Source organism: Narcine bancroftii, chromosome 3 (assembly GCF_036971445.1).
Source record: "Narcine bancroftii isolate sNarBan1 chromosome 3, sNarBan1.hap1, whole genome shotgun sequence".
Lineage (NCBI taxonomy): Eukaryota > Metazoa > Chordata > Chondrichthyes > Torpediniformes > Narcinidae > Narcine > Narcine bancroftii.
The window spans coordinates 153,691,510-153,719,462 of NC_091471.1; the positions used below are offsets into that span (position 1 = coordinate 153,691,510).

The following is a 27,953-nucleotide window of genomic DNA, read 5'->3' on the forward strand; positions in this document are numbered from 1 at the left end:
TGACAAAACCATGCTGACTACTTCCTATCAATCCCTGTTCTTCCAAATAGTTGTAAATGCCATCCCTCAGAACACTTTTCATCAACTTACCCACCACAGACGTCAGACTCACAGGTCTATAATTTCCTGGCTTATATTTGGACCCTTTCTTAAACAGCGGAACAACATGAGCCACCCTCCAATCCTCTGGCACTACCCCCATGACCAGTGACATCCTAAATATCTCTATTAATGGCCCCACTATCTGTACACTAGCCTCCCTGAGTGTCCTTGGGAATACATTGTTGGCACCCGGAGATTTGTTCACCTTTATCTTTTTTAACACTGCCATCACTATCTCCTCAGTTATCCTTATATGATTCATGACCTCCCACTTTTTCTTTACTTCAACTGGTACAATATTTTTTTACCTAGTAAATACCGAGGTAAAGAAATCATTTAACATTTTCCCCATCTCCTCTGATTTTTCACATAGCCTACCCTCCCTATTGACAAGGGGTCAAATTTTATCCCTCACTAATCTTTTACTTTTAATGTACCTACAGAAATCCTTTGGATTTATTCTTGCTCTGCCTGCCAAAGCCTCTTTGTGCCTCTTTTTGGCCTTTCTAATCTCTTTCTTGAGATTTTTTCTGCACTCCTTGTAGTCCTCTTTCAATTTCTCATCACCCTGCTGTTTATACCTCTTGTACACCTCCCTCTTTCTCCTAACCAAATTTCTAATATTCCTCGAAAACCAAGGCTCCCTATGACTTCCAGCCTTTCCTTTGATCCTCACTGGGACATACCTACTTTGTACTCTCAAAATTTCTTCTTTGAATATTCACCATTTTTCATTTACATCCTTTCCTGAAAAAAATCATGACCCACTCAATACTCCCCAAATCCATTCTCATTCCTTCGAAATTTGCTTTTCTCCAATCTAGAACCTCAACTTTAGGCCCTTCTTTGCTCTTCCCTAAAACTACCCTAAAACTAATAGAGTTGTGATCACTAGACCCAATTTGTTCTCCAACATTAACCTCAGACACCTGACCTATCTCATTCCCTAACAGGAGATCCAGCATTACACCGTCCTGAGTCAGTTCCTCTACATATTGATTTAAAAAATCTATCTTGCACACATTTGACAAACTCTAGCCCATCCAGCCCTCTTAATGTATGGGTATCCCAATCAATGAGAGGGAAGTTAAAATCTCCCATCATCACTACCTTATGTTTATTACACATATATGCTATCTCCTTACAAATTTATTCTTCCAATTTTCTTGGCCCATTTGGTGGTCTATAATACACTCCTATTAGTACTCTCATGCCTCATCCACTCCTCAATTCCACCCAAACAGCCTCACTGGATGATCCCTCCAAACCATCCTGCCACCTCACGGCAGTAATGTCCTCCTTAACAAGCAGAGCAACTCCTCCCCCTTTTTTACCCCCTGTTCTATCACATCTAAAACATTTGTATTCTGGAATATTTAGTTGCCAGTCCTGTAACCAGGTCTCACTAATTGCCACAACATCATGATTCCAAGTGCCAATCCATGCTCTAAGCTCATCTACCTTGTTCACTATGCTTCTTGCATTAAAATACACGCCTCAGAGAATGACCCTCACATATATTCTCTATTCTACCCTTTAACTTAACCTCCATCCTTCCTTTGTTACCTTTATCATTCTTAACTAGGGACCATGCACCCTAGACACTGCTCGCAAACTCTGCTCCCCACCCCCCTGCCAAATTAGTTTAAACCCTCCACCACAGCTCTAGCAAATCTGCTTGCCAGGATATTGGTCCCCCTGCAGTTCAAGTGGAGTCCGTCCCTTTTTGTACAGGTCTGACTTACCCCAGAAGAGATCCCAATGATCCAAAAATCTTATCCCCTGCCCCCTGCACCAGCTCTTTAGCCACGCATTCATCCTCCACATCCTCCTATTACTACCCTCTCTAGCACGGGACCAGCAGCAATCCAGAGATTACTACCTTAGAGGTTCTGTTTTTTTTCTTCCTGCCTAATTCTATGTATTCCTGTTTCAGGACCTCATTCCCACTTCTAACAAAGTCATTGGTCCCCACATGGACCACGACTTCTGGCTGCTCACCTTCCCCTTGCAGAATTCTGTGAACTCGATCAGAGACATCCCTGACCCTAGCACCAGGGAGGCAACAGACCAACCTGGATCCCCGATCTCATCCAACAAACCTCCTATCTGTCCCTCTGACAAGTGAGTCCCCAACCACAATTACCCTGTTCTTATCCCTCCTTCCCTTCTGAGCCTCAGGGGCAGCCCTTGTGCCAGAGACCTGACCCCCCATGACGTCTCTGGTAGGCTGTTGCCCCCAGCAGTATCCAATGCTGAATACGTTGCTGAGGGGCACTTCCACAGGGGTACTCTGCACTGGCACTCTCCCTCCTTTCCTTACAGTCACCCAATTCCCTGACTCCTGCCTTCTAGGGGTGACTGTCTCCCTGTAACTCCTCTCTATCACTGCCTCTGCTTCCCTCAGTTCATCCAATTGCAACTCAAGCTCCCTAACACGGTCGCTCATGAGTTGCAATTGGATGCACCTTTTGCAGGTGTAGTCGTCAGGAACAACTGTGCTGTCTCTGACTTCCCACATCCCACAACTGGAGCATTTGACTACCCCAGCTGACTCCATTTCCTCCCTTCTCAATGTATTTAGGTTATTTAAAAAGAAAAACTAAACAAATAATACTAAAAGACTAACCAAAAAGGACACCTTACCACATAGGGAGCTCCTTCTTACTGAAGTCCCTCAAGCCAAAGTCCCAAGTCTCCACTCCTTCACTCCCCCACTCCTCACTGGCCGCTCCCTCCCCTTTCACTCCTTTTATTGGCCCCTTGACCAATTAACCCCGTCACTTTCACCAAGCTCCTCCTCCTCCGACTCCCAGCCGAACCAAGTAGGCCCAAGCCTCGGTACGCCCTCGACTTTTACAGCTTACCTTCTCGTCACTTTCACCAAGCTCCTCCTCCTCCAACTCATAGCCCGACTCTCTCCGAGCTCCTCCTCCGACTCCCAGCCGAACCAAGTAGCACTTTCCAGCTTTCTCTGCTGTGTGTGTTGACCTGGTGGTCTGGAGCACCTGTTCAGATTAAAAAAAACTCTTCACAGCAGAACAGAAGGGAGTAGGCTGTCATTTTGTACTGATATTCCAGTGGTTCTGAAAGATCATCTCACCTCACCAGCCTCCCTGTTTTCCAACACCTCTCAACAAATTTAAATTCATCTGATGGAAAGCACGATTCGTGCTTACAGTGTTACAGTGAATAGGACAAGGGTTCAAGTCCTGCACTGTCTGTCAGGAGTTTGTACATTCTCCTCATGTCTGCGTGAGTTTCCTCTGGGTACTCCCACCGTTCAAAACTATCAGGCGTTGTAGGTCAATTGGGTGTAATTGTGCAGCATAGGGCAAAAAGGCCTGTGCTGTATGTCTTCAATTTTTTTTTAAATTAAATACTTGAAAAGAAACTGGCATTTCTTTTTTTAATTTTTTTAAATTTTTCACACTATGAATCATATTAATCAAAATACACACAAACATTTGTGTCATTTTCTCCCCTTTTTTCCCCCCTCCCTCCCACCCCCCTCCAAACTCAACATATACAATACAATAAACCCATTAAATAATGTCATCACTCAATGAAAATAAACAAGAAAACTGTGTCATCTACTTTTACACACTGGATCTGTTCATTTCATCTTCTTCTCATTCTATCATTTTAGGGGATGGAGGTCCACAGTAGGCCCTCTCTGTTGTGTTCCATGTATGGCTCCCAAATTTGTTCAAATAATGTGACTTTAATTTTTTAATTATATGTTATTTTTTTCCAATGGAATACATTTATTCATTTCCATGTACCATTGCTGTATTCTCAGGCTCTCTTCTGATATCCATGTTGACATTATACATTTTTTGCTACAGCTAAGGCTATCATAATAAATCTTTTTTGCGTTTCATCCAGAGAAACTGGCATTTCTGACGCTCCTCATCCCACCAACTAGAAAGGAAAAGATCTTGCACTTATGCAACGTTTCACAGAAAAAATTGCATTTTGAAACTAAAGGGGTAGCCACACACAGTGAAAATAGGAGAGATACATCCCTTACTAGAAGGTTAACCAAATGATGACTTGCAATGATGTTGGCTGTGTTTGAATGATTGACCTGAAAAATGGGGAGAACTCCCTAATCTTGTTCAAAATACTTTCAGGGAATACTTTCCATTTACCTAATATTCTTATGTTCATTTTCTGCATAGATGAGTTCATGTTCAAAAATGCATCTTAGAATTTTGGCCTCACCAATGCCTTATACAACTTCAACATGACATCCCAACTCCTGTATTCAATACTCTGATTTATGAAGGCCCAATACCGATCCCTGAGGCACCTGCCTCCAATTTGACAAACAATTTTTCTCCACTACTCTCAGATATCTCCCACCCAACCGTTGTTGAATCCATTTCATTACTTCAACATTAATACCTAATCCTTGAACCTTTCTAACCAACCTCCTATGCAGAACCTTGTCAAAGGTCTTATTAGACAACATCCACAGCCTTCCCCTCCTCAACCTTCTAAGTAACCTCATCGTAAAACTCTATAAGATTTGTTAAACATGATCCACCATGTACAAAACCATGTTGACTCCTCCTAATCAGTCCTTGTCTTTCCAAATAATTGTATCTTTCTTTGGCTTGGCTTCGCGGACGAAGATTTACGGAGGAGGTAAAAGTCCACGTCAGCTGCAGGCTCGTTTGTGGCTGACAAGTCCAATGCGGGACAGGCAGACACGGTTGCAGCGGCTGCAGGGGAAAATTGGTTGGTTGGGGTTGGGTGTTGGGTTTTTCCTCCTTTGCCTTTTTTCAGTGAGGTGGGCTCTGCGGTCTTCTTCAAAGGAGGTTGCTGCCCGCCAAACTGTGAGGCTCCAAGATGCACGGTTTGAGGCGATATCAGCCCACTGGCGGTGGTCAATGTGGCAGGCACCAAGAGATTTCTTTAGGCAGTCCTTGTACCTTTTCTTTGGTGCACCTCTGTCACGGTGGCCAGTGGAGAGCTCGCCATATAACACGATCTTGGGAAGGCGATGGTCCTCCATTCTGGAGACGTGACCCACCCAGCGCAGCTGGATCTTCAGCAGCGTGGACTCGATGCTGTCGACCTCTGCCATCTCGAGTACTTCGACGTTAGGGATGAAAGCGCTCCAATGGATGTTGAGGATGGAGCGGAGACAACGCTGGTGGAAGCGTTCTAGGAGCCGTAGGTGATGCCGGTAGAGGACCCATGATTCGGAGCCGAACAGGAGTGTGGGTATGACAACGGCTCTGTATACGCTTATCTTTGTGAGGTTTTTCAGTTGGTTGTTTTTCCAGACTCTTTTGTGTAGTCTTCCAAAGGCGCTATTTGCCTTGGCGAGTCTGTTGTCTATCTCATTGTCGATCCTTGCATCTGATGAAATGGTGCAGTCGAGATAGGTAAACTGGTTGACCGTTTTGAGTTTTGTGTGCCCGATGGAGATGTGGGGGGGGGCTGGTAGTCATGGTGGGGAGCTGGCTGATGGAGGACCTCAGTTTTCTTCAGGCTGACTTCCAGGCCAAACATTTTGGCAGTTTCCGCAAAGCAGGACGTCAAGCGCTGAAGAGCTGGCTCTGAATGGGCAACTAAAGCGGCATCGTCTGCAAAGAGTAGTTCACGGACAAGTTTCTCATGTGTCTTGGTGTGAGCTTGCAGGCGCCTCAGATTGAAGAGACTGCCATCCGTGCGGTACCGGATGTAAACAGCGTCTTCATTGTTGGGGTCTTTCATGGCTTGGTTCAGCATCATGCTGAAGAAGATTGAAAAGAGGGTTGGTGCGAGAATACAGCCTTGCTTCACGCTATTGTTAATGGAGAAGGGTTCAGAGAGCTCATTGCTGTATCTGACCTGACCTTGTTGGTTTTCGTGCAGTTGGATAATCATGTTGAGGAACTTTGGGGGACATCCGATGCGCTCTAGTATTTGCCAAAGCCCTTTCCTGCTCACGGTGTCGAAGGCTTTGGTGAGGTCAACAAAGGTGATGTAGAGTCCTTTGTTTTGTTCTCTGCGCTTTTCTTGGAGCTGTCTGAGGGCAAAGACCATGTCAGTAGTTCCTCTGTTTGCGCGAAAGCCACACTGTGATTCTGGGAGAATATTCTCGGCGTCACTAGGTATTATTCTATTTAGTAGAATCCTAGCGAAGATTTTGCCTGCAATGGAGAGCAACGTGATTCCCCTGTAGTTTGAGCAGTCTGATTTCTCGCCTTTGTTTTTGTACAGGGTGATGATGGTGGCATCACGAAGATCCTGAGGCAGTTTTCCTTGGTCCCAACAAAGCTTGAAAAACTCATGCAGTTTGGCATGCAGAGTTTTGCCGCCAGCCTTCCAGACCTCTGGGGGGATTCCATCCATACCTGCTGCTTTGCCACTTTTCAGTTGTTCGATTGCCTTATATGTCTCATCCAGGGTGGGAACCTCATCCAGCTCTAGCCTTAGGGGCTGTTGAGGGAGCTGGAGCAGGGCGGAATCTTGGACTGAGCGGTTTGCACTGAAAAGAGATTGGAAGTGTTCTGACCATCGGTTGAGGATGGAGATCTTGTCGCTGAGGAGGACTTTGCCGTCTGAGCTGCGCAGCGGGCTTTGGACTTGGGTTGAGGGGCCGTACACAGCCTTTAGAGCCTCGTAGAAACCCCTGAAGTCGCCAATGTCCGCGCTGAGCTGGGTTCGTTTGGCGAGGCTAGTCCACCACTCATTTTGGATCTCCTGGAGTTTGCGCTGAAGATGGCTGCATGCGCGACGGAAGGCTTGTTTCTTCTCTGGACAGGACGGCTTTGTAAGGTGACCCTGGTGGGCAGCTCGCTTCTTTGCCAGCAGCTCCTGGATTTCCTGGCTGTTTTCATCAAACCAGTCCTTGTTTTTCCTGGAGGAGAAGCCCAGTACCTCTTCAGTGGATTGCAGTATGGTAGTCTTCAACTGATTCCAGAGGGTTTCAGGGGACGGGTCTGTGAGGCGGGTTGCATCGTCGAGCTTTGCTTTGAGGTTTGCCTGGAAGTTTCCTCTCGCTTCGTCTGACTGCAGGTTTCCAACATTGAACCTCTTTCTGGGGGCTTTACTGTTCCTGGGCTTTGGCTTGAAGTGAAGGTTGAGCTTGCAGTGAACCAGCCGGTGGTCAGTGTGGCATTCTGCGCTAGGCATGACACTGGTGTGGAGCACATCTCGTTTGTCACTTTCTTGCACCAGGATGTAGTCCAGGAGGTGCCAGTGTTTGGATCGGGGATGCATCCAGGTGGTCTTAAGGCTGTCCCTTTGCTGAAAAAGGGTGTTTGTAATGACAAGCCGCTGTTCTGCGCAGAGCTCCAACAGGAGGCGCCCATTGTCGTTGCACTTGCCGACGCCATGCTCGCCCAGGATTCCTGGCCAGGTTTCTGAGTCTTTGCCGAAGCGAGCGTTGAAGTCGCCCAGGATGACAACCTTGTCGGCTGTAGGGGTGCGTTGGATGAGGTTGCGCAGGTCGGTGTAGAACTTGTCCTTTTCTGCTGGTTCCGCCTGGAGGGTTGGAGCATAGGCACTGATGAGGGTGATGCGACGCTTGTTTTGAAGGGGGAGTCGCATGGACATGATTCGGTCCGAGAGGCCTGTCGGAAGGTTTTCGAGTTTGGAGGCAATGAAGCTCTTGACCATGAAGCCTACACCAGATAGGCGTTGTTCATCTGAAGGCTTGCCAGACCAGTAGAGTGTGTAGCCCGCGCCGCGTTCTTGGAGGCTGCCTACATCTGCCAGGCGGACTTCACTGAGAGCGGCTATGTCGATGTCAAGTCTGAGGAGTTCATGTGCAATGAGGGCAGACCGACGTTCAGGTCGGTGGCTGTCAGCCTTGTCTAGCATGGTTCTGATGTTCCAGCATGCTAGCTTGAGTTTGTGAGCATCTTTTGAGGGGGAGGACGTGGAGTGGGAGTACGTGGACCTGTCCTCGGGCCTGCGCAAAGGAGCTTTTAGGTGGAGTGCAGTGCGCGCAGTACTGGCCCCACCCTTTACACCCATGGTTCGTGTGCTGTGGCCGAGCAAGCTGGGACGTGGCAGCGAGGTCCTTGGGTCGTAGGTTTTATATCGGAGTGGCCTTCTCCTATGCAGGTTTCTTACCCGGGCTGGAGGGGCTTGCCTCCCCTCCTAGGTTGGTCCATACTGCCCGGACCGGGGCTGAGGCCGCTGCTGCTCTCCCTGTGCCCGGACTGGGGCCGCCGCCTCCCACTCTCTGCCCGGATCGGGGCCTCCGCCTGCCTCACTCGACTGAGGCCGGGGCCGCCGTCTCCCCCTTGCTCCTGCCCGGATCGGGGCCGCCGCCGCCTACCCTTCGCCCGGACCGGGGCCGGGGCCGCTGCTGCTCTCTCTGTGCCCGGACTGGGGCCGCCGCCTCCCACTCCCTGCCCGGACCAGGGCCTCCGCCTGCCTCACTCGACCGAGGCCGGGGCCGCCGTCTCCCCCTTGCTCCTGCCCGGATCGGGGCCGCCGCCGCCTACCCTTGGGAGGTGTCAGGGATCGGAGTGGGGACCTCAGGCTCCCGAGAAGGTTCAGCAGTGGCAGTGGGATATACCATCTCTAAGAACACTCTCCATTCATTTGCCCTCCATTGACATCTGACTCACAGGCCTATAATTACCAGATTTACTTTTAGATCCTTTTTTAAACAGTGGAACAACATAAGGTACCCTCCAATCCTCTGGCACCTCCCGTTTAGCCAGTGATATTTTAAATATTCCTGTCAGAGTCCCCCATATTTGTACACTAACCTCCCTCAGGGTCCGAGGGAACATCTTGTCAGGACCCAGAGATTTATCCACCTTTATTCTCTTTAAAATAACCGATACTACTTCCTCATCAATCAGTATATTATCCATGACCTCACTATCAGATTTCCTTACTTCATCTGGCTCAATATTCCTTTACTTAGTGAATACTAAAGAAAAAAAATCATTTAAAATTTCCCCTTCTCTTCTGATTTCTCACACAGCCTACCCATCCTTGGGGCCCAATTTTATCCCTCACTATTCTTTTTCTTTTAAAGTACCTATAGAAACTCTTTGGATTTATTTTTACCTTGCCTATCAAAGTAGCTTTTCTATTTTTTATCTTGAAAGATTTTTTTACACTCCTTATATTCATCAAGCATTTCATCTATTCCCTGCTGTCTATACTTATGTACACATCCAAATTCCTGATATTCTTTGAAAACCATATTCTAACCTTTCCTTTAATCCTCATGAGGACATACCAACTCTGTACTCTCAAAATTTCCACTTTGAATATCCTCCATTTATCTGTTACTTCCTTCCCTTAAAATAAATTATCCCAATCCACACCTTCTAAATCCTTTCTCATTTCCTGAAAATTTGCCTCCACTACTCCTCTTTGCAATTTAAAAACAACTTATTTTCTCACTTCTCCAGATCTGTCTTTCACCTGAAACATTAACCTTTTATTTCTTGCCATGAAAAACCCATAACTACATATTTTAAGCTTCTTTTCAGTTGTCTTATTTCTCTATTTTTTTTTCTAATCATCTTTCAGGTCTCGATGGAAATTGGTCTGTTTTACTTTTCCAGACGATTAATTATCTGGGCATGTCAGTTTGGAAATTAATATAGACTGGTGCAGGTACAGGTTTTGTTTGGTTTGCATCCACTCCCTTCATGATGGCAGAGATAAGTTCTTGTCTGGCCAAGAAAAAAATGAGTGGATCAGCAAACAACATGACAGCTCATGAAACCTTTTGGACTGGTTTCAATTCTCCATAGGTGCAGAGGAGAAGAGGTACATTCCTGTCTTTCATGTTATTTTTTTATTTCCTTATGATTTTCAAGGCTAAAAAACTATATCATATATCTAATCCTGGTGCCTCACTGACATAGTTATTCATAACAAACTTATACAACCATCACCCTGCTCTTGTAATGCTGAACACTTGGGCTGTGAGATAATAACCAACCTAAGTATTATTGCAGTAGTTTAGTTATATGTAGAAATGCCATACTCTAATGTGAGCCATTTAATTTCTGTAACACCTATTACAGCACATTTACTTTTGAGTTAAACAAGAAAGTCTGCAGACGCTGGGTCAAATGCAATCCATAAAATTTCTGGAGAAACTCAGCAGGTCATGCAGCATCTATAGTAAGTAAAGGGTAACCAACATTTCAGGCCTGGGCCCTTTGTCAGGATATGAGCAAAAGACAGACAGGCACCTGAATATCTACATTTCTTCAGGCAATATCTACATTTCGTAGAATTTATAATTTTGCTTTCCTGATAGTCAAGTAAACTTGTGGTCTGTGCTCTCCCCCACACACCCCCTTCCCATCCTTGTCCTTTCTTTTTTTCTCCACAGCCTTTTAATTCAGGCACCTATCTGCTTTTTGTTCATACCTTGAAGAAGGGCTTAGACCCAAAATGTTGGAAATACTGTAGGGTTACCAATTACCCGAAAAGCTCAGGATTGGACCTGCATCAGTTAATTGCATTTTTCAGATAAGTGAGAAATGGCTTTAAGCAGTCCAGTAACATCAGCAGATACTGATATCAGCTGTCACTGATCCTCGAAATCACCCCACTGCCATCGCCGAACCTGCCAGGGAGCCCAATGTCCCTCCTCCGATCCCCGACACCTCCCCACTCTCATCACTGAACCTGCCCAGGAGCCCAAGGTCCCTGCTCTGATCCACAAAACCTTCCCACTGCCACTGCTGAACCTTCTCGGGAGCCTGAGGTCCCCACTCCGATCCCTGACACCTCCCAACTGCCATCGCTGAACCTGGCTGGGAGCCCAAGGTCCCTGCTCTGATCCCCGAAACCTCCCCACTGCCATTGCCAAACCTACCAGGGAGCCCGAGGTCCCTGCTCTGATCAGGGGCAGAACCGGATTTTAACGATAGGGGGAGTGCCACAACACACACACACACACACACACACACACACACACACACACACATTCTCTCTCTCTCTCTCTCTCTCTCTCTCAAATACACCCATTCTCAGTGAGAATCCAAATGACACAAGATAATGCATATTGTTTATTCTGTTTATAAGATGGCTCCATGATTAGGCCTTAAGCAAGGAGAAAAGCTGCATCCAAATCATCAAAAGGTATAATAAATAGAATTGCAGTTTCACTGCTGCCAACACGAAAACAGTTCTACACAAATGTTCTAGCTTCAGAATTAACTGGTCTAATTTAGAAACACTACTACTAAAATAAAACTATTTATTCTCACTTCCGATGAAAGGTTTCTAAATACTGAAGGGAAAAGATCAACAAATTCTGGTCCAAGTGTAGAGATTAGCAGATATAATCCAACATTTAAAGACAGGGCTTTCAGGAGTGAAGTCGGGGAATACTTCCTCAGATAGAGAACAGTGGGCATTTGAAACTCCCTTCCATCCTTTCTTAAAAAAAACCCAACTCCAAATACAATATTAAAATTAAGTTTATAAAACAGAGATAGGAATGAAGATTTTTTAAAAATGTGTTTTTATTTTATGGAATTTAAAACCAAAATGGGTATTTCCCAGTGAAAAGTCACCAATAACAGATGAAGAGTAGATTGCAGGAACACAACTTACTGCAGATTGAGAATCTCCTACAAGGCAAAATTGTAAGTACTGATTGGGGAAGTGAGGAAGGAGGGGATGGAAATAACCTGACAACATGAAGGCATACGTCTCGACTCTGTCAGCTTCTTAAACTGGCCGAAATAATAAAACAAAATGGGCTTTGCAAGGAATTTCCTTTGTACATTTCAATTCGCTGCGGCCTATTATATTCCTGAAGGCCTGGCCACATTGATAGAATGAACAACAATGTTACCTTGATTCAAAACAAAATATAGGTTTGTATTTTTCATCATAAAAAAGCATTATAACCTTTTAGGAAATGTCATGCAGCAGACTGTGGGGAAGGAGGCAAGCTATGAAATAAATCTGACACTTTTCCAACACAGCATCTGAGAAAATCTTACATCTTAATGTTCAAAAGGGAGTTAAATCCACCACCATGCAGTTAATAAATTGGCTTACAAACAGAATCAAATCCACCCCACCCAAGAATGGACTTTCATGAAATGTACTATGAATTCCGATTTTTTAAAATACAAATGGAAAAAATATTCCAGGCCATGTTCAATTATTTGCTATATAAAATAAAAGCTGCGACAGACCATCCTACTGCATGGGGGCACACACAAGAGTGTCAAAACAATAATTTATAAACGAACTCAGCTACACAACTGCTGGTTTGTTGTCTTTTATTGGGGAGGGGACTGGAGCTCCCATCGCCTGACTCCGAACCCTCCCTTCGGCCTACACCAGAGCTCCCAATGCCGACACCAAACCTTTACCTTGGCTTACCTCACACACACACACTGAATGGGCGTTGGGAGCTCTGGTGTAGACCAAGGGATTCAGTTGCACCTGTTTTTGAACTGTGAGTTATCTGCCACAGAAACCATAGTCTCAGAGGACAGTTCAAAAATATGTGGTGCGGTACAGAGGGCCATGGGGTCAATGGCACTGCCAGGCTGAAAAGGCAGGGGAGACTTCACTCCTCCTGCTCTCCCCCACTCCCTCAGCAATGCTCCTGGCTCTGATCCCAGACACCTCCCCACTGCTGTCACCAACCTTGCCCGGAGCCCAAGGTTCCCACTCCTGCCACCACCACCCCCAGCCCGGTCTGATGCTGCTGCCACCACCCCACCCCCAGGTCCAACACTGCCAAAAAATCAGTGCCCCCCTCGCTCCCCTGCACTTACCCTAATTCCCCACAATTAGTTATTTTCTGATGTTGACTCTGGGGACACCGGAGAACCAAATGCAGTGAAGTGTAAAGAAGAAACGGAAAGAGAGAGGGGAGGGAGTAACCCGAAACAAGAACAATCTCCCTATGAACTGCCTGACCCGCCGACTTCCTCTAATCCCTCACTGATCTTACCAAACTGGTGCCAACAGTGCCTCAGAGCCCCACATGAGCACATCGAGTGAAAAGTTTTTTTTCAACTTGTGACGTCATGTTTCCAATGGAAAAAATTTTGGATAGCTGAGAATTTTGGTTAAGTGGTTTTCAGATAATCCGAAGCATACTGAATATCTTTACCTTCTATTGATGCTGCAAGACCTGATGAGTCCTCCAGCGTTTTTGCTACAAACACAGCATCTGCTCACTTGCCAGACAGAATCAGAATCGAGTTTTTGTCATGAAAATATGCAATGAAATTTGTTGTTTTGCGGCAGCAATATAATGCAGAACAAGGTGCAACCATGACTATAAAATTACAATTACATAAATACAAGATTTTTAAAAAAACAATAAATTTTTTCCAACTTTTTAGATTTTTTTTTCTTTCATTTTTCATTAATATACAGCATCTGGCAATGCTGTTAGGCAGGGATTTTGAGTTTTTCTCCTCTTATCCTTTATTTTCTTTCTTTTTTTTTGTTATTACATTTTTTAAATATATACCATTTGGAATATGAATTATGGGGATATGATTTGCAATTTATGTACCAGTATGTTTTTGAATGTTTTATGAAGTTTCTGTAATTATCCATATTAATTTATTGAATTATATTTTTGTACGTTCTTTATTAAAATCAATAAAAATATTTTAAAAAGAAAGGAAAAAGCAATAAATTTGTGCAAAGAAGAGAAAAAGTGAGGTAATGTCCATTGGTCATTGTCCATTCTGATGGCATTCTAACATTGAGTGTGTCTTCACCTCCTCCTTGATGGGACCAGTGAGAAAAGGGCATGGCCTGGGTGGTGATGGTGTTTCATTCGAAATGAGGTATGTTCATTTTTAAATGTCACTGACCATGTGGTCTGAATTCAACCTGTTAGAGAAGTAGATTGAGGCAGACACGGGATTACAATCGTGTGGGACAGAGAAGACTATTCAGTCCCACAAGTTCATGCTGCTCCTTTCACGGCTCTTCCTAGCTTTCCTTGTCTAAGGTTGCAACCTAAATCACCATTCCTTTCTCTATCAGATGCTTGCTCAATAACACAGGATTTCATCAAATCCATCTCAGCTTATTCACTGATTTCTGCACACAATGAAGGAATACCATACACTGCAGGAGGATGTTGAGCTAGTGCAGAATCTTTCGGAAGGAAGCTCTCCTCTTAAGATCTATGCATTGTATCACCAGTAAGATTAACAACCCTCTACTACCACTCTCTGGCTCCTCCAATTGACAACACACCCTGGATCCCATGCAATGTAACTCTCTGGACCAGTCTACCATGTGGGACCTTTTCAAAACCCTGGCTAAAGTGGGGGAAAAACCCTGGAAAAACAGATGGTTGAAATGTGGAAAACTCTCCACTGAAACTGTAACAAAAGAAAAAAATCATCTGAATTATACACTGATCAAAAATTAGTTGAATTTGTGGTTAATTTCCTCTCTTTCTTCATGAGTTTGTGGAGGTTTGGACTGACACCAGAAACCCTGGCAAATTTCTGCAAATGTGTGGTAGAAAATGTGCTGACCAGCTGCATCATGGTCTGGATGGGAACACCAATACCCCTGAGCATAAAGTCCTCCAAAAGTTAGTGGACACAGCCCCGGGACATCACAGGCAAAACTCTCCCCATTATTGAGTCCATCTACATAGAATGCTGCAATCAAAGAGCAGCAGCCATCATGAAAGGAGCACACCATCTAGCACTGCTGCCATCAGAAAAGAGGTCTAGGTGTCACATGACTCACACCACCAAGAACAGGAGCAGCTGCTACCCCTTCACCATCAGACTCCTCAACAACAAACTCAGTCAGGGACATATTTAAGTACACTTATTTGTGCCCTTTATTTATTTTCTTTTGTTCTCTCTGTATTGCACAGTCAGTTTGTTTACATTCTTATCTGGTTACAGTTCTTTTATTTGTTTACATGTTTACATTCTGTACAGTTTATTTTTTAACATTACCATTTAGTGATAATTTTGATGTGCCCGCAAGAAAAAAGGAATCTCGGGGTTGTATGTGATGTCATGTATGTACCCTGACAATAAATCTGAATCTAATATATAAAAAGTGTTAGTTGAGACGGGAAAGATGAATGTTTTTATTTCAGTGAAATCTGGTATTCACAAATCATGACATAAACCTGAAGGCACCAGTAGGATGCTTTAAATTTCTAGGTATTATATTGTCTGTATATAATGCCATTCAGTGCATTAGGCCTTCACACTATTTTTGAGTGAAAGTCAGTGTGGTGATATGGCTGTATGTACTGCCTGGCCTGCCCTCCAGGGGTCTCCCTACCTTAGCTCCTTCCTTGATCCTTCCCATGTGATCCCTGGCCATAAAGGTCGAGTCCCCTCTCCTTCCCCCTCATTTTCCTAGCCTATACCTGGGCCATCAGTCTTTTGCTTAATAAAGCCTATCGTTCCTCTCAGTCTTCTGTCTGCATCATTATTGGCCATATGCAAGAACTTGGCGAGGTTTGCATCGTGGTCATGGTTGCAGATTATGACATTGTTGAGGTAGGGGAATGTTGCCGTCAGCCTGTGTTCCTCCACCATCCAGTCCATCACTCTCCAGAGACACTGTTAGTAACACCGAAGGATATCCACTGGAAGTGGAAAAGTGTCCCGTTGGCTTTGAATCCTGTATAGATTCGATTGCTCGGATAAAGGGGAAGTTGTTGGTAAGCCAACTTGAGGTCAATGGTCGAAAAAATTCTATATTTGGTGGCCTTATTGGCCAAGTCAGCTATACAGGGCAGCGGGTACACATCCAGCTGGGCGAAGCGGTTGATGGTTTGACTATAGTCAATTACCATCCCGGGGTTTCCTGCCCCTCTGACCACGAGGACCTGTTTTCCCCAGGGACTGGTGCTAGGGGCTATGAACCCCTCCGTCAGGAGTCGGTGAACCTCAGCCCGGATAAATTGCATATCCTCCGAACTATAGCGCCGACTCTTGGTGGCTATAGATTTGCAATCTGGGGTGAGGTTCGCGAACAGCAATGGAGGGGGAACTCTTAAGGTAGTGAGGCCTCAGGTCATAGCCGGGGACCGAGTGCCGGGTCCGCTGGATGGTGGCGAGGACCGAGTGCCCACCACTGGAAGGTGCTCGGGATTGGGTGTTGGGGGCCACAGGACGGTAATAGGGGCCGGCCATTTGGTCGGGGATGGTCACCCGAATGCTGAGGGCTGCAAATGGTCAACAGTGGTTGGGGGCCTCTGAATGCCATCATCACGCTCCTAAACTGACTCTGAAACTCAGGGCCTAGGAGGATCGGCTCACAGAGGTAGGGCATGACTAGTAAAACAAAGTTGTTATAACATTTCCCCCCCACCGTCAGTGACACTATACAGAACCCCCAAATACTCGTCTGTTTGTCCCTGGCCACCAGTGAAACAATCCCGGTCTTGGGTCGGACTGGGAGGGAGAGTCTCTGGACCACATCAGGGTGTACGAAGCTTTCCGTACTGCTACTATCAAAAAGACAGTTAATTTTATGTACATTCACCTTGATCTGCATCATTGAGTTCGAGATCATGAGAGGACTGGCTTGATTTAGTGTCACTGAAGCGAGGAGTGGCGTTTCTTCATCGTCATCGTCAGTAGGGAGGCCTTCCCAAGATGGCAACCTCCATGTTGGCCACACAGCATCGGATGAAGAAGAAGCCAGAAGTGGAGTCGAGGTGGCGGTAAGTGACGTCGCTAGCATGGTAGGCCGAGGTACCGATTCTGGGAGCGGTGACCGGTAAGATGGCGCTCCACTCACCCTGCACACGGTCAGCGTTGGAAGCTCTTCGGCAATGCCTGCTGCACTGCTCACTGGCTGCGATCAGGACCTGCAGACCCTTTGATAGTGGCCCCTCTGACCATAGCCTGAGCACGTCGCTCCATTTGCGGGGCAGAGGTGCCTCACATGCCTGGCCTGCCCGCAGAAGTTGCACTTCAACGACGTGGTCGGTATGATTGCAGCCACAGTTGGGTCGCTGATGCCCGATGCTGAGTTCCAGGCCGATGGCCCTTGTGGTGGAACATATATGGTTGGCCCGCTTCTGCCCGTGATCAACACCACCTGGTGCTGGGCCGAGTCCAGAGTTCTGACCAGTTTAATGGCATTTTTGAGAGGGAGCGGGTCTTCCTCAAGGAGACTTTGCCGGATGTAGTCCGACCTCAACCCCAAATCACAGGCATCTCTGATCAGCTCTTCCACACACTAGTTCAGCGATATCGTGCCCAGGCCCGTGAGATCCCCCAAACAATCTTTTCCCAGTGTGACAAAGGACCGGATGAACTCTTCAGCAGACTCACCAGGCTGTGGTTTTCGGGATGCCAGCAGGTAACGGGAGTAGGCTGAGTTCACCTTGGGTTTATAGAGCGCTCGCAGCACAGCCATTGCGTCAGTGTAGGTCGGACAGCCTAAGATGGTCAGGTAGGCCTTCTGGCTGACTCATGCTTGAAGGATCTTGAGCTTCTTCTCGTCTGAGTCGACCACCTCCACAGTAGCATCAAGGAAATTATTAAAACAGTTCACCCACTGCTCGAAGAGTACTGATTCACCCGGGACTTGGGGGTCTACTTTAAGCCTTTTGGGGTGCAGCAATTTCTCTATATCTGAAGAGTTCTAAAATCTTGCTTAATAAATTGTTGGTTGCTATCGATACCTCAATAATGATGTAGACAGAAGACTGAGGGAAACCATAGGCTTTATTAAGCAAGAGACTGCTGACCTGGGTCTAGGCTAGGAAAAATGAGCGGGTAAGAGAGGGGACTCGACCTTTATGGCCAGGGTTCACATGGGAAGGATCAAGGGAGGAGCTAAGGTAGGAAGACCCCCGGAGGGTGACCCAACCATCATTTATTTTTAATTTCAAGCTGGAGGTTGAGTTACACTTAGATGACTGATAACTAAGCATAAGTCAATCACCCTAAAGCTTCCAAATTGGTTTGATCCCAGCCGAATCCCCCAAATTATGTTACAAGATCAAACCAGCAACCACAATGAAGGCATATCACACAGGGGTAAAGATGAACAATTACTTTATAAACAAAAATTCACCTTCAAACTTTAATTCAAAATCCCCCCTTTTATAACAATGGCCACTGGTTACTATGCAAATTTCTATAACAGTGTAAAACTAATAAATTCCCCAGCCTAAATATAACATATGTAATTAAAGTCTAAGTTATATTTCCAACCAGCCCACAGAAAAAAACTTTGACACAAAACAAACACGACTCACAAAACTTCGATCTCATCTGAAGCAAAGATCATAAACAAAATTCAGTTTGTTTGGTAAACTAAAGCCAAAAGATCTTTGAGAGGGAGAGAGAGAGGGAGAGAGAGAGAGAGAGAGAGAGAGAGAGAGAGAGAGAGAGAGAGAGAGAAAGAGAGAGAGAGAGAGAGAGAGAGAGAGAGAGAGAGCACAAAATTTGAAGTTGTCTTTTCGTGTTGCTTGCAGAGGGAGGAACAATGGTTTGGCCCAAATCCTCCTGGCTGCCTTTGGAATGTTCATCCCTTTTTGAAATCCCAACATTCTAAACTGTCTTCCAGACAATGACTCATGATTTGGGCCTTATTCCACTCCACAGCACCCCCAGTGGTGGTTTATCATCCAAGTCCAGAAATTTTTAAATCATTTTCTGCACATGCTCAGTCCGTTTCCCATTCTCTCAGAAGTCCACCTTCACCTTGGCTCTCTAAGCAAACTGTCACTTTTTAACATAAAACCACACAAAACATAGGCCAAAACACAACACAGAACTCTGTAACACTTGATTGATTGCTCCTGAGAGGTGAACGTACCATATTCATTGGAGATCTAGATCTCAAGGAATTGAAGGGAACCTGGGTCAATAGTCATGGTAAATCCCCAACAGCTCTCTGTGGGTGTAACAAAGTGACATCCAAGAGCCAGCCAAACAACTAGGTATTTCCAAGGTGCTTCCAAAAATGGAAGGAGATGGAAGCACCATAAATTGATGCCCTTGTGTAATAAAGGCTGAGTGACTTCACTGGTCTTCACTGAATGGCCTCCAACTCGGCTATTGAATTCTATAATTGAGAGACAAATTGACATGCACGCCCTGCCTTTGCCCAAGAGCTAGCCTCCTGAAGTTAGTGGTTTGAAGTTGGCAAACTATGCAATGCTGTCACCACCTCTCTGGTAATTTTTTGTCTTTCCACAGATGCTCCTGACATGCAGATTGTTCCCAACATCTTTTGTTTTTTTTTGGTTTTAAATTTGGGTATCAGTTGCATTTATTTTGGTTATTAAAAATAAAAGTTGGTCAAGGGATGCATCAAGCCTCTTTCTCAGTAAATTTCATTTAAACTGACCTTTGCCTATTCAGAGTCATGTCACCTTATTAGAATTTCATTACATGGACTGCACTTCCTGAGGAGACTGAAGTGCGCAAGGCTCCTGACCACCATCATGTCAACCTTCTACAGGAGCTCTATCGCACCTGACTGGCTGCATCACAGTGTGGTACAGTTGCTGCAGAGAAATGGATTGAAGTTCAATCCACAGGACCATAAGAGTGGCAGAGAGGATCACTGGAACCTCCCTTCTCCACCCCCCCCCCCCATTATCTGAAGAGGGTATGCAAAATCATTAAGGACCCCTTCCACCCTACAAACGGCATCTTCCAGCTGCACCCACCGAGGAAGAGATACAGGAGTATCAGAGCCAGCACCACCAGGCTGAGGAACAGCTTCTGCACACGGGCATTGAGAATGCTGAACGACCAGAGGAACTGCTCACACTAACCATCTGAGATGCTATTTTGTACAAAACAATATTCATTTATTTATTTTTATAGATAAAATACTCGTTCTGCATATGTATCATTTGCCTGTAAGTGTGTTATGGCAGGTTGTGTATCTGCATGTTTTGCACAGAGGACCAGAGAACATTATTTCATCAGGTTGTACTTGTACAATCACATGACAATAAACTTGACTTCGTTTGACACACATGTCACAAGCAGATGGGGCAGCTCAATGGATGTTGGGCATTTTGAAAGCCAGTTTTGTAACATTTTTGAAAGAAAATGAACGTATGTGCAAATTCTATTTGGTTGATATTCATTGCTGTAAAAACATACTGAAATGCTGGAGGAACTCAGCTGTTCTTTTCAGCCTCTATAGGAGATAAAGATATATTGCTGACATTTTGGACCTGAGCCCTTCTTCAAGGAATAAGAGGGGGGGGGGGTGGGGGGTGGCTTGGGAGGAGGGAGGGGGGGGGAGGAAAAGTCACTGTATATGTGTGAAAAAGAAAAAGTGTATATCATGGCTAATGTGATTTATGGTGTGAAAAATAAAAAATTTTAAAAAAAAGGACTAAGCAGAATAAACTAGAAGCAGAAAGTCTCAGAATTCAAACAATAGGGAGGAATCTAGATCAACAAAAGGTGTTAATTGGATTAATTGGGTTGAGTTAAGAATTTATTACATCTGTGGGAAAGGAGACAGGGAATGGAGATACATCAGGGGAAGAAGGGAAGGGTGGGGGTTTAATGAAAGCCAGAGAAGTCAATATTAATGCCATCCAGTTGGAATGTGTCCAGTCAGAAGATGAGGTGTTGTTCCTTCAATTTGCAGGGGGTCTCAGTCTGGCAGTGCATGAGACCATGGACAGACATATCGGCAAGAGAATGGGATGGGGAATTGAAATGAGTGGCCTCTGTGAGATCCATGCTATTGTGGTGGACAGAGCTAAGGTGCTTAACAAAGCAATCTCCCGGTCTGTGTCTAGTCTACCCGATGTAGAGGAGACCACAATGGGAGTACCAGATGCAGTAGATGACCCTTGCAGATTCACAAGTGAAATGTTGCTTAACTTGGAAGGAGTGTTGGGGCCCTGAATGGTGGTGAGGGAGAAGATATAAGCAAAAGTGGATCATCTCCTGTGCTCACAGGGGTAGGCCCCAAGGGGATGATGGGTGGGGAGGGAGAAGTGGCAAGGGAGTCACAGAGGGAGCAGTCCCTGCAGAAAGTGAAGAGGGCGGGAAAGGGAAATATGTTTAGTGTTGGGAATCATGTGGTAAGTGGCAGAAATGGCAGAGGAGGATGTGTTGAATGTGGAGGCTGGTAGAGTGGTAGGTGAGGACAAGAGGAATCCTGTCCTTGTTGTGAGTGGGGGTAGAGGGGCACAGAGCAGATATGTGGGTAATGGAGGATTTGCAGGTGAGTACCGAGTTGATGGTGGTAGAGAGAAAGCCACATTGTTTAAAGAAGGAAGATGTCTTTGATGATCTTGCATGGAAGTCCTCATCCTGGGGGAAAATGCGACCAAGATGGAGGAATTGAGAGAATCAAATGGTATCCTTACAGGCGTCAGGGTGGGAAGATCGTCAAGGTAACTATGGAAGCATCCACCTTACATCCACACTTTCATCTCTAATAGAAATTCACTCCCAATGCCTCATCAAACTTAAATGTTGCATCTGATTTTCTCTCTTGCTTTGTGCATGATGTTGAGAATCTAATTTTCTCCTAGCTAATGATTTTACTGCATCAACGTTGACCCAGTCTCTAGGGTCCATTCAGAAAATTGGGCATGGGCCAGTCATCCAGGATATCTGCCCATTCTGCACATCAGAGGAATCTAATAGGGCAGGAAGCTATCGCTGTCAATGCTGCCCTTTTCCACTCCACAAATAATTCTCTAGCCAGGGTATTTTACATTCTCCGCATAACTCAGAAACCTCCCATTCAAAGCACCCAATGGGACACACTGGCTAGCTTCAGAAGGACAAATATAACCTCCCAAATATGTTCATGAGCCAAAGGTCAAGAGAGAAGGGGGAACTGAAGGAAATAACTATCAGTAAGAAATTATGCCGGGGAAACTTAAGGCTGACAAGTTTCAAGAGCTTGATAATTCACATCTCAGGGTACTCAAGGAATTGGCTCTGGAAATAATGGATGCTTTGGTGATCATCCTCCAAAATTCTTCAGATTACAGTGCAACACTCACAGATTGGGGTGTGGCAAATATACCCCTATTACTTCATCCTTTTTGTAAATAATAGGGATATATTTGCCACACCCCAATCCATGGGTGTTGCTTTGTAAGGGGGGGGGGGGGGGAAACAGAAATTATAGACCGGTAAGTCTTCTGTCAGTAATAAGGAAAATAATAGAATCCATTACATTAGATCCAATAGAAGAAACTTGGAAGACATTCATTGAATTGAGCAAAGTTAGCATGGGTTTATGAAAGGAAAGTTATGCTTTCCAAATGCAATGGATTTTGTGAAGTTTGCAACTGGTAAAACAGAAAAGGAAACAAATGGATGTGGTGTTTCTGGTGTTCCAGAAGGTTTTACTCGGGTCCCACATCATGTGCAAGAAGCACATGGCATTGGGGTTAATATACCCTTTTTGATCACTGGTTCTCAGATAGAAAGCAAAGAATGGGAATAAATGTGTATCTTCACTGGGCAGTGACTAGTGCGAGATCATAATAATGTGTTTGGAGCCCAGCAGTTCATAAGTTATATCATTGATTCAGAAAAGGGAATAAAACATAACATCCCCAACTTTTTAAAAACATGAAATAGTTGAGGGTGGTAAAGGGAAAGCAAATGTGAGATGTGGACGTTGCAAAGAACCTCTGGGGTGATATTAACCAGTTGAATGTGTAGACATGCACACCAGAGGTAGTTGAATGTGGATAAATGTTAGGCCAGCGGTTCCCAACCTTTTTCTTTCCACTCACATACCACTTTAAGTAATCCCAGTGCTATTGGTGCTCTGTGATTAGTAAGGGATTGCTTAAGGTGGTATGTGAGTGGGAAGGGAAGGTTGAGAAGCACTGCTCTAGACCCAATTATTACTGAAATATTTTGCTCAAGACAAATTGTCATTGGCCCATTTCCTTTGAAACTGTGCACATAACAAGTCAATGAGGTACAATTAAAACAGTGTTTTTTTCTTTCCACCCACATACCACCTTAAGCAATCCCTTACTAATCACAGAGCACCTATGGCATAGGGAATACTTAAAGTGGAATGTGAGTGGAAATAAAAAGGTTGGGAACCACTGTGTTAGGTTATCCACTTGAGTTCCAAAATTAGAAAGAATGATTATAAAATTGGAAAAAAGGAGAGATGCAATAATACTTGGATGAGACCAGATGCTGAAAGCAACATTTCAGGTGTAGCAAGCTGCAGGAAAACAAATTATAAGTAAAGCTTCAATGTAAAAAAGGTTTGAACAGAGCAGCAAGGATATCTTACTGCAGATGTCTACTGCCTTAGGGGAACGTCAGTTTTGTGCAATTTTGGTCCCCTTGTCTGAGGAAGGATGTTTTTTATGCTGGAGAGGATGGAAGAAAGTTTTTCTCATGTGATTACTTGATGGGAGGACTGATATGTGAGGGGACGTTGGGCTGGTTACACCTTCATTCATTGGAGTAAGAAGAATGAGTGGGAATCTCATAAAATGTCTATAAAATTCTAACAGAATTGCATGGACACTGGAAAATATTCTCTTTTTTTCTATATTTTCTCCTTTCATTAAATCTTTCTCTAGACTTACTATATCTTTTTCTAGTTTTTCTATATCTTGGTAATATTCTTTTTTGATTTTAGTTGTATAACATTATTTGCCCTCTAATAAAAGCTTTCATTGCATCCCATAATATAAATTTATTTGTTACAGAATTTACATTCATATCAAAATATATTTTAATTTGTTATTCTATAAATTGCCTAAAATTTTGTCTTTTTAGCAAGATGTGGTTAAGTCTCCATCTATATCCTTCAATTGGAGTATCCTCCAATGCAATTGTTAGCCGTAAGGGTGAGTGATCTGATAACAATCTTGTTTTATATTCAACATCTTGGACTCTACCTTGTATTTCGGCTGAAAGTAAAAACATATCAATTTTGGACTAGGTCTTACGTCTGTTAAAGTAATATTAATAATTTCTATCTTTTGGGTGTTTACTCTTTATGTTGGCTATTCTTTCAGGGATATATTTATATATCTATAAATAACATTGAGTTACAAAGAATATTTTGGATTTTTTGTGTGTTGGCAATAATTCAGAATCAAGATTTGATTTACTGAAGATATATATGTATGGTATTAAATTGCGAACAGTGCTTTTGGGGAATTTTTTATTATTTTATTTGGTTATGATTTGCTTTCTTTGCCACACCCCAATCCATGGGTGTTGCTTTGTAGGGGGGGGAAACGGAAATTATAGACTGGTAAGTCTTCTGTCAGTAATAAGGAAAATGATAGAATCCATTACATTAGATCCAATAGTAGAACCTTGGAAGACATTCATTGAATTGAGCAAAGTTAGCATGGGTTTATGAAAGGAAAGTTATGCTTTCCAAATGCAATGGATTTTGTGAAGTTTGCAACTGGTGTTTCTGGTGTATTGGGGTGGGGAGGGGGATTAAAAATACAAGACCTAGTGGTAAAAGGGGGTAGCAAACAAAGGATGGTAAACGATTATAGCCAGACCATAAACCGGTACACCCAACTGGATGTCTACACCAAATAGTTGACGTGGTCAACAAGATAGCCCACTATAAGGTCTTCTTGAAAATTGACCTAAAGTCAGCCTACCACCAGCTTCTTATCCACACCCAGGATAAACCATATACTACCTTCAAGGCAGATGGGCGTCTCTACCAGTTCCACTGGGTCTCATTTGGGGTCACTAACGGGGTCTCTGTTTTCAGCGGAAGATGGGCCACATGGTAGACCAGCACAATCGTAGAGTGACTTTCCCGTACTTGGTCAATATCACTATCAGCGTTCACTACCAGCAGGACCATGATGACAACCTGGAGAGATTTCTCCATTCAGCCGAGGAGCTGAACCTCACTTACAACAAAGAGAAGTGTGTGATCAGCACCACCCGCCTCGCCATCCTGGGGTACATTGTGGAACATTGGTCCAAACCCAGAACACATGCGTCCACTAATGGAACTGTCCCTACCCCCCACACAGGTGCCTAGGGTTTTCTCCTATTACTCCCAGTGGGACCCTGTTTTTTGGACAAGTTCGACCCACTGGCCCAAGCCACCAACTTTCCACTCCCCATGAGGCGCAAGCAGCTTTTGCTCACATCACCAATGCCACGATGCCATGGATGAGGACCCCCCATTCCAGGTTGAGTGCAATTCCTCTGATGTTTCCTTCACGGCCACCTTCAACCAAGTGGGGAGGGGCGACCTGTGGCCTTCTTCTCCAGGACCCTCCACAGTTCCGAATTTGGGCACTCCGCCATTGAAAAGGAGGCCCAGACGATCGTGGAAGTAGTCCGCCACTGGCGCCACTACCTGGCAGGCAGGAGGTTCACCCTCCTCACCAAACAATGTGCAGTGGCTTTTATGTACAGCACCACCTATAAGGGCAAGATCAAGAACAATAAGATCTTGCGCAGGAAAGTCAAGCTGGCTACGTTGAGCTATGACATCCAGTACAGACTGAGGAGTTTAACGACTTCCCCGATGCCCTGTCCTGGACCTGCGCTGGCGTGCAGTCCAACCAATTGTAGGTGCTACACGACTCCCTTTGTCACCCAGACGTCACACACCTGTACCATTTCATCAAGTCCCAGAACCCCTCCTTCACAGTTCAAGAAGTCTGGACCATGACCGAGTCATGCACGGTGACCAATCAGACCCCTCACAAGCACCTTTTCTCATTCCCCAGGAAATCGGCGACTGGAATCTCACTCCCAGCTTGGCTCACATCTCCGGGACCGGTGCTCCTCCACAAACACGTGCAGGCCCACAAGTCCAACCCACTGGTCGAGCAGGTGCTCCTCCTTCACACCAACATCAGGTACCCCAGTGGCCGTGAGGATACCGTCTTGACCAGGGATCTAGCACCAGCAGGAGCCCCACCCCCCAGCATCATGACTACCCAAACCAACCTCCCTACCATGGGTACCCTTGGCCCATCCAGAATTTGGGAGCTGACCTCCTCCCTCCACCCCTCCAGAGAGCCCCTTTCCTAGCGGCCTGAACTAGCCCCAAATGAGTCAGTCACCCAGGGAGCCACCAAGGCTTGAACTGGTGTTCAGACTTTTACTGGAATAAGGCCTGTTGTTCAGTCTTTTCTGAGTGTGTGTTTGCTTGCTGCTAGCTCAGTGCACCACAGTTCATGACTGCACTGAATACAAAGAGCTAATGGCCCTACTCCGGAGCCCCAAGGAACACGATGCATGTACACTTCCATCTTGGCTCCCAATGCGAGGGCCTGGGTGAGTCAGTCAATGATTTTGTGAGAGCCATGTGGGAGCTAGGATGAGACTGCGAGTGCCAGGATGTGACTGCGGCAATCTACCAGGAGGAGCTCATCCGTGACAGGCTAGCTGCTGGATTCTGCTCCCATCAAATATGGGAACAACTCCTGGAGAAAGGCGATCGGTCACTACAGGAAGTGGTGCAGATGGCCCGAAACTGCCCAAAAGAACATGGAGGCCTACTCAGCAGACCACACGGCCACCAGGTGGGGAGAACGGATGGTGTCAATTTGGGACTCGGAGCCCCTGACTGCTACTGCCACGGGCGAGCACACGAGGTGCAACTACTGCAGCCAAAGCAAGCACCCATGAAAGAACTGCCAGGCTCATAGTGTGACCTGCTCAAACTGCCAGAGGAAAGGACACAATTCCAGGGTATATCGTTCTAAGCCCCTCTCTAGCAGTGCCACATGTGGACCATGACGCATGTTGACATCTTGGGTGGACTCACTTTCATCGACATTTCAGGTTGCTGAGAACCGAACTTCAGGGCCAAGGGCGTGACGACACGGAAGGATGTTACATCCAGCTTCACTTCTGGACTCCACCGTGTGCGATCCATGGGGGCGGTCATCTTCATAATCTCCTGGTGGCCATCTTGGAGTCAGCCAACCCAATGACATGGCAGCAGTGATTCGGACAGTGAGCTGACGTTAGCTTCCATTGTGCTGAACCAGAGTAGACCACACCAGCTAGGATGATTGATGATGGACATTGAGGTAAACATTGGCTGCCTGTTTGACACGGGAAGCACTGAGAGCTTCATTCACCCAGACATGGCCGAACATTATTCCCTGACCATGTCCCCAGCCAAGTGCAAGGTAGCACTAACCTCCAAATCCCTCTCTGCAGAAATCTGCAGGAGATGCACCGTGACCCTAACTGTGGGGGGCACCAAATATAAGAACTTCAGACTGCTGGTGATGCCCCACCTCTGTGCACCCGTCATATTGGGGCTGGATTTCCAGTGCTATTTTAAGGGTGTACTGATGCAGTTTGATGGCCCCCACCCCCCTCTCCATCAGTAATAACCAATTCCGGACATCCCTCCTCTCCCCCGAAGATGCCCAATCACTCTCCCAAACGCTGGGCCGAGCTCCCAACTTGCAGACTAAGCCGCTGTTCTAACACCTCACCCTGGCCTGCAAATCTGTGGCCACTAAGAGCAGGCAATACAGTCCCAAGGACAGGGAATTCATTAAGATGGAGGTGGAGCGGCTGCTGGAGGAGGACATGATAGAACCAAGTATAGTCCCTGGAGGGTGCAAGTAATTCTGGTGAAGAGAGGGGAGAAGTACTGGATGGTGATAGACTATAATCAGACCATTACCTTACTGGATGCCTACCCTTTGCCCCGCAAAGCTGATATGGTGAACGAGATCACCAAGTATAGGGTCTTCTCTTCCATAGACCTCAAATCGGTGTACCACCAAATCCCGATTCACCCAAAAGTCCAGCCGTACACAGTGTTTGAGGCCAATGGCCAATTCTACCATTTCCTACGGGTTCCATTTGGCCTCACAAATGGGGTGTTGGTGTTCCAAAGGGAAATGGACCACATGGTGGATAACAATGAACTAAAGGCTGCGTATCCATATCTGGACAATGTCACCATCA

At 45.4% G+C, this 27,953-nt stretch overlaps 1 long non-coding RNA gene across 3 annotated transcripts in view; it reads right to left on the reverse strand.

The window, feature by feature from the left end:
- Positions 1-18,539, reverse strand: part of LOC138757694 (uncharacterized) — a 41,701-nt gene extending 23,162 nt beyond the window's left edge. Inside the window, exons 1-3 of one of the 3 annotated variants that reach the window (XR_011353832.1) lie at positions 18,293-18,539; positions 13,181-13,247; positions 2,970-3,110 (exon numbers count right to left, since the gene is read on the reverse strand). This is a non-coding gene — a long non-coding RNA (uncharacterized lncRNA). Of the gene's footprint in view, positions 1-2,969; positions 3,111-12,839; positions 13,149-13,180; positions 13,248-18,292 lie in introns of those variants that run through there. The other 2 variants (XR_011353831.1, XR_011353833.1) reach the window with 2 other exon arrangements.
- Positions 18,540-27,953: the final 9,414 nt, after the last annotated feature.